This window comes from Macaca mulatta, chromosome 10 (assembly GCF_049350105.2).
Source record: "Macaca mulatta isolate MMU2019108-1 chromosome 10, T2T-MMU8v2.0, whole genome shotgun sequence".
Taxonomy (NCBI): Eukaryota; Metazoa; Chordata; class Mammalia; order Primates; family Cercopithecidae; genus Macaca; species Macaca mulatta.
Window position 1 is genome coordinate 85,572,013 of NC_133415.1, and position 13,136 is coordinate 85,585,148.

Below are 13,136 nucleotides of genomic sequence, written 5' to 3' on the forward strand. Positions count from 1 at the left end.
GGATCTAGTCCTAGCTCTGCCAGCTGTAGCCCTCAGGCAAACCACTTCACTTTTCTGAACCTCATTTTCCTTGACTGTAAGGAGGGGCAGTAGATACTAGACACTAGAGGTGGACTGGGCTTGCCTGAGAGGCTGGGAGACCCAGGGACAGACAGGACTATTTGGCAGACACTGAGGATGGAAGGAGAACATTTATCCCTGCACCTGCCAAGAGCTGAGGCAGCCAGGAAAGCAGTGCAGCATATACTCATTAATAATAATAATATAGGCCGGGTGCGGTGGCCCACGCTTATAATCCCAACACTTTGGGAGGCCGAAGCAGGCAGATCACCTGAAATCGGGAGTCTGAGACTAGCCTGGCCAACATGGAGAAATCCCACCTCTACTAAAAAAAAAAATAATAATAATGTAAAATTAGCCAGGCATGGTGGCACATGCCGGTAATCCCAGCTGCTCAAGAGGCTGAGGCAGGAGAATCGCTTGAACCCGGGAGGCGGAGGTTGCAGCGAACTGAGATTGCACCATTGCACTCCAGCCTGGGCAACAAGAGCAAAACTCCATCTCAAAAAAAAATAATAATTATTATTATTATTATATATATTATTTAACAAGCATTTTTATGGTATTTCCCATGTGGTAGGCACTGTTCAAAATGCCTTACATGTATTAACTCATAATTCTCAGGACAATCCTAGGAAGTAGGTAAAATTATCTCCATTTAAAGATGTGCTGAGGTAGTCTGAGGCGGGAGGATCATTTAGGGTCAGGAGTTCGAGACCAGCCTGGCCAACATGGTGAAACCCCGTCTCCACTAAAAAGACGAAAATTAGTCCGGTATGGTGGCTGGCGCCTGCAATTCTAGCTACATGGGAGGCTGAGGAGGAAGAATCGCTTGAACCTGGGAGGCAGAGGTTGCAGTGAGCCAAGATCGCACCACTACATTCCAGCCTGGGCAACAGAGTGATACTTCTTCTCAAAAAAATAAAATAAAATAAAATAAAAATAAAGATGAAGAAATTGTGGCATAAATAGGTAATAACGCATGCTCACAAAAATTTCTACCATACAGTAAGTGTCTATTATGCAGCAGGCACTGTGCTAAGCACTCTATATTTGTTATTAAAAACCTGTAGCTGCTCTAAGAACTGAAAGGTGATAGTATAATTTAACAGAAATGTAAGTTAACTATAACATGGGTGTCAGCCCATCAGTGTGTTGATTTATTAGCATAAGAGTGTCTAGGATGAGGCCGGGCGCGGTGGCTCAAGCCTGTAATCCCAGCACTTTGGGAGGCCGAGGCGGGCGGATCACAAGGTCAGGAGATCGAGACCACAGTGAAACCCCGTCTCTACTAAAAATACAAAAAATTAGCCGGGCGCGGTGGCGGGCGCCTGTAGTCCCAGCTACTCAGGAGGCTGAGGCAGGAGAATGGCGGGAACCCGGGAGGCGGAGCTTGCAGTGAGCCGAGATCGCGCCACTGCACTCCAGCCTGGGCAACAGCGTGAGACTCCGTCTCAAAAAAAAAAAAAAAAAAGAGTGTCTAGGATGTAGATATGTACACGTGGCTTTTCTTTACAATGTTATTTTATTTTAGAGATGGGGTCACACTGTGTTGTCCAGGCTGGTCTCAAACTTTTGGGCTCAAGTGATACTCCCACCTTGGCCTCTCAAAGTGCTAGGATTCCAGGCAGGAGTCACTGTGCCTGACCCTTAATTTTTTGAAGAATAAATTTTTATTTAATATAATCTCTAATTTATAGAAGAGTTGTAAGACTAGTTCAAGGAACTCCTGAATGTCTTTTAAAACACATTCCCTATTTGGTTCATATTTTGTCCTCTTTGCTTTAACAATCTCCCTGACTGATACATATATATATTATTTTTCTGAATTATTTAAGGGTCAATTGGTGACATTGTGCCTTTTTTGTTTTTGTTTTTGTTTTTCTTCGAGACAGGGTCTTGCTCTGTCGCCCAGGCTGTAGTGCAGTGGCAGGATCATGGCTCAGTTGTAGCCTTGATCTTCCAGGCTCAAGGGATCCTCCCACCTTAGTCTCCCGAGTAGCTGGGACTACAGGCACAGGCTACCATGCCTGGCTAATTTTTTTGATCTTTAGTAAAGATGGGCAACACTTTGTTGCCCAGGCTGCTTTTGAACTTAACTCAAAGGGTCCTCCTGCCTTGGCCTCTCAAAGTTCTGGAATTAGAGGCATGAGTCACCATGCCCAGCTGCCTCTTCTAAATAATTCAGTGTTCATTTCCTAAGAGCAAGGACACTCTCTTATCTATGTGTTGTTGCTTTAGGTGATGAAACAAATGGTCTGTAATCACAGAATTTGTATCCCCTTAATGAATATTCCTCACCTTCATGATTATAATAATTATGATCTGCTAAAATACAATTTTAAGTAAACACTGCAAGGTGACCACACAGTAGGTGCTCAGTTAGTTTGATCACACAGCTGACTCACTCTGTGTAATCCCTTCCTTCTCTGGGCCTCAGTCTCATCTGAAATGGGCCCCCAGTTCTCCTTGCCTCACATCCTCATGGGTGGCAGCGAGGCTTAGATGAGATGGTGAATTTGATCAATGCACTTTAAAAACTGTAAAGAAAGGCTGGATGGCAGTGGCCTGTAATCCCATCACTTTGGGAGATAAAGGCAGGTGGATCATGAGGTCAGGAGTTCCAGACCAGCCTGGCCAACATGATGAAAACCTGTCTCTAGTTAAAAACAAAAAACAAACAAAAACACACATGAAAATTAGCCAGGTGTGGTGGCACATGCCTGTAATCCCAGCTACTCAGGAGGCTGAGGCAGGAGAATTGCTTGAACCTGGGAGGCGGAAGTTGCAGTGAGCTGAGATAACACCACTGCAGTCCAGCCTGGGTGGCAGACTCTGTATCAAAAAAAAAATTAAAAAATTGTAAAGAAGTTCTGTGCCCTGGGGAGATATCAGGCCATTTTTCTACCCATTCTCCCAACATTGGTGCTTCTTCCCAAATGACTGAGACCACCTGCTCACCCAACCTTCTACTTTTTCTTCCTGGGTTTAGGTGGTCCAAGAAAATCCAGCCCTTTGGCTGGGCGCGGTGGCTCACGCCTGTAATCCCAGCACTTTGGGAGGCCGAGACGGGCGGATCACGAGGTCAGGAGATCAAGACCATCCTGGCTAGCACAATGAAACCCCGTCTATACTAAAAAATACAAAAAAATTAGCCGGGCGAGGTGGCGGGCGCCTGTAGTCCCAGCTGCTCGGGAGGCTGAGGCAGGAGAATGGCGTGAACCTGGGAGGCGGAGCTTGCAGTGAGCTGAGATCCGGCCACTGTACTCCAGCCTGGGCGACAGAGCGAGACTCCGTCTCAAAAAAAAAAAAAAAAAAAAAAAAAAAGAAAATCCAGCCCTTTGGCATCTGAACCAGGCCTCCCCGGGGTTCCTGGTGGTGGCACAGGCATCCTCTGCCAGAATTCAGGACACAGAGTTTAGCTGTGGGTTCCTAGGTTAGGGTTCAGACACAAAGGCCCAGGAACCCTCCCCATAGACCTTTTTTTAATTTTTAATTTTAATTTTAATTTTTATTTTTTTGAAATGGAGTCTTGCTCTGTTGCCCAGGCTGGAGTGCAGTGGAGTGATTCGGCTCACTGCAACCTCTGCATCCCAGGTTCAAGCTATTCTCCTGCCTCAGCCTCCCAAGTAGCTGAGATTACAGGCGCCCGCCACTAGGCCCTGCTAATTTTTTGTATTTTTAGTAGAGACGGGGTTTCACCATGTTGGCCAGGCTGGTCTCGAACTCCTGACGTTGTGATTCGCCTGCCTCAGCCTCCTGAAGTGCTGGGATTACAGGCGTGAGCCACCATGCCCAGCTTCAGACCTGTTTATGTATGATGTTTTCTTTCCCATAATGATATGCCCCAGGCTGGGCGTGGTGGCTCACGCCTGTAATCCCAGCACTTCGGGAGGCTGAGGCAGGCGAATCACAAGGTCAGGAGTTCAAGACCAGCCTGGCCAACATGGTGAAACCCCGTCTCTACTAAAAATACAAAAAGTTAGCCTGGCGTAGTGGCGGGCACCTGTAATCCAAGCTACTTGGGAGGCTGAGGCAGGAGATTGAACCCGGGAGGCAGAGGTTTCAGTGAGTGGAGATCGTGCCATTTCACCATTGCACTCCAGCCTGGGTGATAGATCAAGACTCTGTCTCAAAAAAAAAAAAAAAAGATATGCCCCAGATGGTGGAGGCAAGCTACAGGCCCTCTCTCCAGAGACCCCGTTCTTCCTGCACCAATGGACTGGACACCAATTTGTATGTTTGTGCCAGAAAGCCAAGGAGTCCTGCTGTTCATTCACAAGAGGCCCTGCTGGGCGCCAGGCAGGGCGCTGAACTGAGCCCATTTCTCTCTGGTATCTCCCTAGCCTCTCCCCAAGCTCTTAGGTAGAATGAGATCCAGTAAGTATAGACACTTTTGCAGCATCCAAAGAATTAACCCTTCACTCATTTACTCACCTGGTAAGAGATACAGGGAGAAAGCTGTGGAGTAAGGCAGCCAGAGCCCAGAAGGCAGGAAACCCATGCCCATTCATTCAACAAACTTGTATTGAGCTCCTTTCTGATGCATCCCCCATCCACTATAGCACACAGATGTGGTTTCTGCTCCCATGGTGTCTCTGTGTGTGTGTGTGTGTGTGTGTGTGTGTGTGTAGGGGGATGTAAACAGGAAAACAGATATGTAAAACAATTTCAGATCGCGGTAAGTGCTAGGAACAGAATGAAATAGGATAGGAGTGATGGACAGGGAAGACTTCATGTGGAGTAATCGGTAAAAGCCTCTCCAGAAAGTGACCTTGTGGGAGAAAACTGAGGGGTGAGAATCTGGTCCTGCAACGATCTGGGCAAGGAATGTCCAGTTGTAGGGAACAGTGAGGTCAAAGCTACCATCACAAGGAAACGCTTGGTGTATTGAGGAGCAGCAGAGAAGTTGGAGTGAAGACAGAGAGGGGTTAAGGTAGTAGATTCCTTGAAGGGTAGGCAGGGGAGGCTCCTATGGGGGCTTGTAGGCGATATAGATCATTCATTTGTTCATTCATTCATTCAACACATATTTATTGAGCATCTACTGAGATCCTGTCCTTAGTTTACTGCGTGAAGACAGACCACAAGAAGGTAAACAAGCAAATATGTAAGTCCCAGGTCAGATAAATTTTAGGAAGCGCTGTTTTCCAGTGGTTCAACGGTCATCTCAGGGCAGAGGTGGGGAGACCTGCTGAAGGCTGCTTCTCCCTCAGTCTGTCCATGCCTGCAGGGTCTGGAACCCAGGTAGCCAGAGACCCGCTGGTCTTCTTTCCCCTCCCCTGTCCTCCCCTCCCTTCAAGATGGCTGACAAAGGCCGGGCTGGGTGGAAGGAAGGGAGGAAGGGCGAGGCAGAGGGTCCAAAGCAGGATGACAGGCAGGGGCACCGCGGCGCCCCGGTGGCACTGCGGCTGGAGGTGGGGGTTAAAGCGGAGACTCTGGTGCTGTGTGACGAAGTGGGGGCCCTGCCCTCTCTGAGCCCCCGCCTCCAGGCCTGTGCGTGTCTCCGTTCGGGTTGAAGGGAGCCCGGGAAAAGAGGCTCCAGAAGGAGTCTGGTTTTGGACGTCTGACCCCACCCCTCCCGCTTAGGGTCCCCCAGGGTGATTTTACTGGCCCGGGGTTGGCGGGGGCAGGGGGCCAGGGGGCGGAGCCCGCAGAGAGGGGCGGAGGGGAGGCTCCGAGCGATTTCAAATTTCCCTCGTCCCCGCCCCTCGGTCCCCCCGCGCCCGGGCCGAGATCTGAGTGGCTGCGGCGGGGGCGCCCCTGGGCGGGGGCGGGGCGAGGGCCGGGCCGGGGCTACAAGGGGAGTCGGCACCGCCCCCTCCCCACCCACTCCCGCTGCCCCGTCCGGCCCGCGCCGCTTCCTCGCAACAGCCGCTCCCGGCTCCGCGGCCGCAGCCCGCGTGGACGCTCCGAGCGCCCCCCGACGGACAGGACCGGCTACCTGGCGGTCGGGCGAGCGGGCGGCCGCGCCCGGCCGGCAGCGCTGGGGTTAAGTGGCCCAAGTAAACCTAGCTCGGCGATCGGCGCCGGAGATTCGCGAGCCCAGCGCCCTGCACGGCCGCCCGCCGGCCTCCCGCCAGCTAGCCCCGACCCGCGGCTCCGCCGCCCAGCCGCGCCCGAGCCAGCCCTGCGGCAGGTGAGCGCCCCGGGGCCCCGGGGAGGCTCGGCAGCCGCCGGCTTCGAGGGCTGCTAGGGGAGGGGACGGCGGGGGGCTTCCTAAGCTGCCGGGGAGAGAACCTCTCCAGGACCTCCCGAGGAGGGGCTCCCGCCGGGCTGGGTTGGCGGGGTGAGGAAACGCCCACGGACCCTGCTTGGGGTGGAACGGGGTCCGCGGGTGGGACGCGGGGGACATACATCTGACGGGACCGGAGATACGAGAGGAAGGGACGCGTCTGCTGCCTCCAGGAGCCCGAAGAGGAGAGAAGCTTGCTTTCAGGGAGGGGACACGCTGGCTTCCCGGGGTCCAGACTCGAGGGGGAGGAGGTGTCCGTCGAGAGCATGAACAGGGGCTTTGCTCATGGGCAGGGGGTGTACTCACTTGGCCTCGGCCTTGGGATAAGTTAAGGAGCGGAGGAGGTGAGGAGGGGTTTCTGCCATGCAGGTGGGCGTCCGCCCCTTGCAACTGGGATGTGGGGCTTCAGGCGAGGCGCTGTCCCTTCCCCCGACCCCAACTTTAGGAAAGAGCTCGTGAGTGTGGGCTTAGACTCGGGCGGGCTGGGGTGTGCACGCGTGTAGGGGATGGAGGCAGAGGGCGACCTCCCGGAGTGCTCCCGAGCTGAACCACCAAGCGCGGGGCGCAGCGGGGCGCCCTCTCCCTGTGCACATCTGGCTCGGGAGGAGCCGGCCGGAGGGACTGCACCTCCCTGCCCCGGCCACGCCGCCTACCCTGGGGTCTTACATTCCATTCTTAGCCTATCTCCTGGGTGCGGCTGGCCCCACTTCCCAGACTCGCACACTGAGGCCACAAAACCTCTAGCACAAGCTCCTGGAAGATAAGCTTCCCGGCTCGTGGTTGCATGGGGAGGGGTTATTGAGCCCCACTTTACCGGGGAGCAAGTGGAAGCAGAGAAAGACCTAACAAGCTGTAAGACTGCGCTGCCCTTGGGCCCTGGCTCCCCGCTGGAGGATCTCACCTGTGGATGGAGTTCTGAGCCTAGTTCTTGCCAGCGCCTCCAGCCTTCCCTGCTCCCTTTTTCTCCCTGGTCTAGGAGAGAGGCTCGCTGGGCCCCCGTGTTTCCACCGTCCCCCGAAGCTGGGAAGTGTTTAAAGGGAATTAAGGACAGAGTATGAACTTTGAGCTGCCTCCTGAGTTCTGGATGCGGTGGGTTTTGGCGAATGGGGGGCAGTTTTTGGGAGACAGCTATTATCTCCTCTACCAGGCCTGCTGGGGCTTCTTGTTAACCCACTTTGGAAACGCCAGGTGCGGACTTGATTTTTCCAGAGTTGAGATGATGGTACTTAGTTTATAGGGTTGGTATACAGTAAGCACTCAATACATGTTTGCCATTGTTGGAATCACTAGCTAGCACACAGGCTAAGCAAGCTTCCTTCCCTAGGGAAGCATAAGTCTTAGTTCTTCAGCATGTGTTTAAACCCTGTCTCACCAAGTTCATTGCTCTCCGTGCCTTCATTATTACATCTGAATTAGCAACAGTCCTACTGATAGGGTTGTGTAAGGATGAAACCAGTCTTATGCGTGAATTAACCTTTTCAGCCCTTGATCTTCCTCAGATGTTTATGTGTAATAGCCTCTACCACATTGGGCCTGGGTAAAGACACAGTGGGATAGTGCCTGTGTAGGGTCAGCACATGATGAGTGTTGATGTCTGTACTTAATAACCAATAGCCTCTCGTTTTAGGGTGGCCATTCCTGAGATTTGGGGATGGAGAAAGGCACCCCTGCCAGCCTCTCCTTTTCCTGCCTTCACGAAGGTGGTCAGTTTCTTTCTCAACTCTGAAAGCTTTTCCCAATCATTGTCCACGATTAAGGAGTTGGCAGGAAGAACCGCCTTTGTTCCCTTTTGAAGGGAGTCTTGGTTTTGTTTTATGGGTTGGGGCCGTTTTTAAAGCCCTCCCGGCCAAGCATGGGGGCCTACTGCAAAGGTGTAATTGCAGAACTAAGTGAGATCCTTTACCTTTTGCCATTGGGGTGGAGAGTGCTGAGACAAAGGGACAAGGGCCGGGGCCAGTGGCATCCTGCTCTTAAAGTTGTAGACATAACCCCCACCCCTTGCAGAGGATGGGGGGAGGGGAAGACGGTATCTGGGAGCTGCAGGGGTCTAAGGGAGGAGCAAGGGAGGTGGGGTTGGGGAGGCTGCTTCCTTCCCTTCCTCCAGCCACGTGGGGCCTGTGATCCAGAGGCGCCTGTCCTCCCTCATTATTGCAGCCCCACGGACCTGCTTCCAGTGGGGGCTTGGGCGAGTTCTAAAGGGAAAACTTACCTTGGGATTCCTTTTCCTAGACCAAGTCATGCCAGCTGCCTCACCTCCAGACTCAGACGCCTTTTCCAGTTTCAGCTAAATGTGAAATTTTTCAGAAGTACAAGGTTGTGCTGTCTCCCCCAAGCACCAGTCCTTAGCTCAGGCACATACTACTAATTGAGTGGAGTTTTTTTATTTTAAATCATGAATTTTCAGAATGATTTCCAGTTTCATGGTGGACCAGGACTGGTGAAGTGTGGATTTCATTTCATGTGCAGGCCACTCTCTTTGTAAACAGAGACTGAGCAGACATATCTCCCCTTTTGTTGGGGGGGCTCATATTCTCACTGGGACCCTTTTACAGGTGATAGAACTGAGGCTCTGGAAGATACAGGAAGATTACATCTTGGTGGTGAGCATTTTCTTTCTCTCTTTTTATTTTTGAGCTAGTCTCACGTTGCCACCTAGGCTGGAGTGCAGTGTTATGATCTTGGCCCACTGCAACCTCCGCCTCCCGGGTTCAAGCCATTCTCCTGCCTCAATCTTCCGAGTAGCTGGAATTACAGGCGCACACCACCACGCCTGGCTAGTTTTTGTATTTTCAGTTGAAATGGGGTTTCATCATGTAGGCAAGGCTGGTCTCAAACTCCTGACCTCAAGTGATTCACCCTTTTCGGCTTCCCAAAATGTTGGGATTACAGGTGTGAGCTGTTACACCTGGCTACTTTTTATTTATTTACTTATTTACATTTTTTAATTTTTTTTTTTTTTTTGATACGAGCCTTACTCTGTCGCCCAGACTGGAGTGCAGTGGCACGAACTCCACTCACTGCAAGCTCCACCCCCCGGTTGCACGCCATTCTCCTGCCTCAGCCTCCCGAGTCCTGGGACTACAGGTGCCTGCCACCACGCCTGACTATTTTTTTTGTATTTTAAGTAGACACAGGTTTTTTTTTTTTTGTTTTGTTTTTGTTTTTTTTGACACAGGGTTTCACTGTGTTCACCAGGATGGTCGCCACGTAGATTACAGGCGTGAGCCACTGGGCCCAGCCATGCTTTTAAAATATATATATAGATTTAGGCTGGGTGTGGTGCCTCACCCATAATCCCAGCACACTGGGAGACTGAGGCTGGCGGATCACTTAAGGCCAGGAGTTCAAGACCAGCCTGGCCAACATGGCGAAACCGTGACTCTACAAAAAATACAAAAAGTAGCCAGGCGTGGTTGTGTGTGCCTGTAATCCTTGCTACTCGGAGGCTGAGGCACGAGAATTGCTTGAACCTAGGAGGCGGAGGTTGCAGTGAGCCGAGATCCTGCCACTGTTCTCCAGCCTGGGTGACAGAGCAAGACCCTGTCTCAAAAAAAAAAAAAAAAAAAGCAAAAAAAAAATTGTGGGCCGGGCGCGGTGGCTCACGCCTGTAATCCCAGCACTTTGGGAGGCCGAGGCGGGCGGATCACAAGGTCAGGAGATCGAGACCACGGTGAAACCCCGTCTCTACTAAAAAAAATACAAAAAATTAGCCGGGCGTGGTGGCGGGCGCCTGTAGTCCCAGCTACTCAGGAGGCTGAGGCAGGAGAATGGTGTAAACCCAGGAGGCGGAGCTTGCAGTGAGCCGAGATCACTGCAAGCTCCACTGCACTCCAGCCTGGGCGACAGAGCGAGACTCCGTCTCAAAAAACAAACAAACAAACAACAACAACAAAAAAATTGTGTGTGTGTGTGTGTGTGTGTATATGTATATGTATATGTATATATACACACACACATATATATAGATATGCTTACATTTTTTTTTTATAAGGACGTGGTCTCGCTATGTTGCCAAGGCTAGCCTTGAAAGCCTGTGTTCTAGGATCCTTCTGTCTCAGCCTTCCGAAGGCTTGGGATTACAGGTGTGAGCTACCATATATGGCCTCTAAGTCACTTTTCACTCAGATATTTTCATTCTTTCAAACAAAATAGTACAGGTATGACCTCTGCTCTGGTTTATTTTTTATTTACTTATTTATTTATATTTTGAGACAGACTCGCTCTGTTGCCCAGGCTGGAGCACAGTGGCACGATTTCGGCTCACTGCAACCTCTGTCTCCTGGGTTCAAGCAATTCTTATGCTTCAACCTCCCGAGTAGCTGGGACTACAGGCATGTGCCACCATGCCTGGCCAATTTTTGTATGTTTTGTAAAGATGGGGTTTCACCTCATTGCCCAAGCTAGTCTCCTGGGCTCAAGCAATCTATCTTCCTCAGCCTCCCAAAGTGCTGGGATTATGGACATGAGCCAACACACCCAAATTCAATTTTTATTTTATTATTTTTATTTTTTGAGATGGAATTTCACTCTTGTCGCCCAGGCTGGAGTGCAATGGCGTGATCTTGGCTCACTGCAACTTCCACCTCCTGGGTTCAAGTGATACTCCTGCATCAGCCTCCCAAGTAGCTGGGACTATAGGCGTGCGCCACCACGCCCGGCTAATTTTTTATTTTTTTTAGTAGAGACGGGGTTTCTCCATGTTGGTCAGGCTGGTCTCGAACTCCTGACCTCAGGTGAACTGCCCACCTCAGCCTCCCTCCCATAGAGCTGGGATTATAGGCGTGAGCCACCGTGCCTGGCCCAAATTCAATTTTTAATGGTGTCTTTGTCTTGTTTTATGGCTACAACATCATTTATCTGCCTGAGAATATTGCAGGGTTTAGTGTTCCCTCGTGTTCCCTCCAATATTAAGGGATACTCTGTTTTCCAGTACCTTGCCCTAGAGGTCTGGCTACAGGGCCAGGGGACTGGCGAGGTCTCAGTCTGGCATCTGTTCCTCCACTTGTCCCAGTCTGTAACCTCTTGTGTTTTTTTTTTTTTTTTTTTAATTATTTCTTTTGAGACAATTCTTGCATTGTCACCCAGGCTGGAGTGCAGTGGTGCGATCATAGCTCACTGCAGCCTTGAACCCCTGGGCTTATTCCAGGATCCTCCCACTTCAGTCTCCTGAGTAGCTGGGACCTTAGCCACGTGCCACCATGCCCATCTAATTTTTTTTTTTTTTTTTTTTTGAGACAGAGTCTGTTGCCCAGGCTGGAGTACAGTGTCACGATCTCAGCTCACTGCAAGCGTGAACCTCCTGGGTTCACGCCATTCTCCTGCCTCAGCCTACTGAGTAGCTGGGACAACAGGCCCCCGCCACCATGCCCAGCTAACTTTTTGTGTTTTTAGTAGAGATAGGGTTTCACCGTAGCCAGGATGGTCTCAATCTCCTGACCTCGTTATCCACCCTCGGCCTCCCAAAGTGCTGGGATTACAGGCGTGAGCCACGGCACCCAGCCCATGCCCATCTAATTTTAAAATTTTTTTGTAGAAACATTAAAGTCTCACTATGTTGCCCCAGCTGGTCTCAAACCCCTGGGCTCAAGCAGTCCTGCCTCGGTCTCCCAAAGTGCTGGGACTACAGGTGTGAGCCTCTGCGCCCAGCTGTCTTGTGTTCTTGACCAGAGCCTCAGCCTGTGTGGCTGAAGAAGAGTGGTTGTCTCCGGAGCAGCAGGCTGAGGGAGGGGACTTGGGAGTCAAGGGTCTAACTCTCCTGCAGAAGTACTGATGCGTTTGTAGGGTGTTCCCTGCAGCCAGTACAGTGATGGGCCCTGGCAGCATGGCAACATGGCTCACTGTGTTGCTTAGGCTGGAGTGCAGTGGTGCAATCACAGCTCACTGCAGCCTTGAACTCCTGGGTCGAGCCATCCTCCCACCTCAGTCACCTCCTGAGTAGCTATAGGTGAGAGCCACCAGGCTTGGCTAATTTAAATTTTTTTTTTTTTTGGAGATGGAGTTTCGCTCTTGTTGTCCAGGCTAGAGTGCAATGGCGGGATCTCAGTTCACCGCAACCCCCGCCTGCCAGGTTCAAGTGATTCTCCTGCCTCGGCATCCTGAGTAGCTGGGATTACAGGCATGTACCACCATTCCTGGCTAATTTTGTTTTTTTTAGTAGAGATGGTGTTTCTCCATGTTGGTCAGACTGGTCTCGAATTCCCCACCTCAGGTGATCCACCCACCTCAGCTTCTCAAAGTGCTGGGATTACAGGTGTGAGCCACTGTGCCCAGCTAATTTTAAAGTGATTTTTAATGGAGAGTCTCTTGCTGTGTTGCCCAGGCTGGTCTCAAATTCCTAGGCTCAAGTGTAATCCCCAAGTGCTGGGATTATAGGTGTGAGCCACCGTGCCTGGTCCCTTGTCTGCCTTTGATTCCTAATTACTATCAGGCTTCCTGAAGCCTAGTAGAACTCATATCTGAATGGATACAGGAGGCTCTGGAGATGGGAATGGGGAGGCACTAACTAGGGTCCCACTGAGCCAGCTACAGGCACCCCCTCTTTTGTGAAAAGGTGGTTGTGATGAAGACTTAAGTGTTCATTATATTCCAGGCAAGCCATTTTCTCTGACTCGGAGTTGTTCGGCACCATGGGTAAGGAAGCCCTAACCTGACGATGGCACTTGAGGAAGAGCCTCAAGCTTAGGCACTGGCTTTCCCAAGTCTTTGGGTGAATTTGCAAACCTCATCTGTCCTCATGTTGCCCTAGGATGTTACATGCTGAGCTGTAAGCAGGATGCTGAATTAGGGGAACTGCTCAGTACTAGATATGACTGTTACTATGACCACACAACTAGCAAGGAGT

General features: G+C 51.1%; 1 protein-coding gene across 3 annotated transcripts in view; it reads left to right on the forward strand.

Moving 5' to 3' along the window:
• Positions 1–5,816: 5,816 nt before the first annotated feature.
• DNMT3B (DNA methyltransferase 3 beta) overlaps positions 5,817–13,136 on the forward strand; it is a 49,632-nt gene continuing 42,312 nt past the window's right edge. For 2 of the 3 annotated variants that reach the window (XR_013399780.1, XM_015149210.3), the window contains exon 1: positions 5,817–6,199. The gene's annotated coding sequence lies outside the window, so the exon portion shown is untranslated. The remainder of the gene's footprint in view (positions 6,200–13,136) is intronic. The other variant, XM_015149209.3, reaches the window with a different exon arrangement.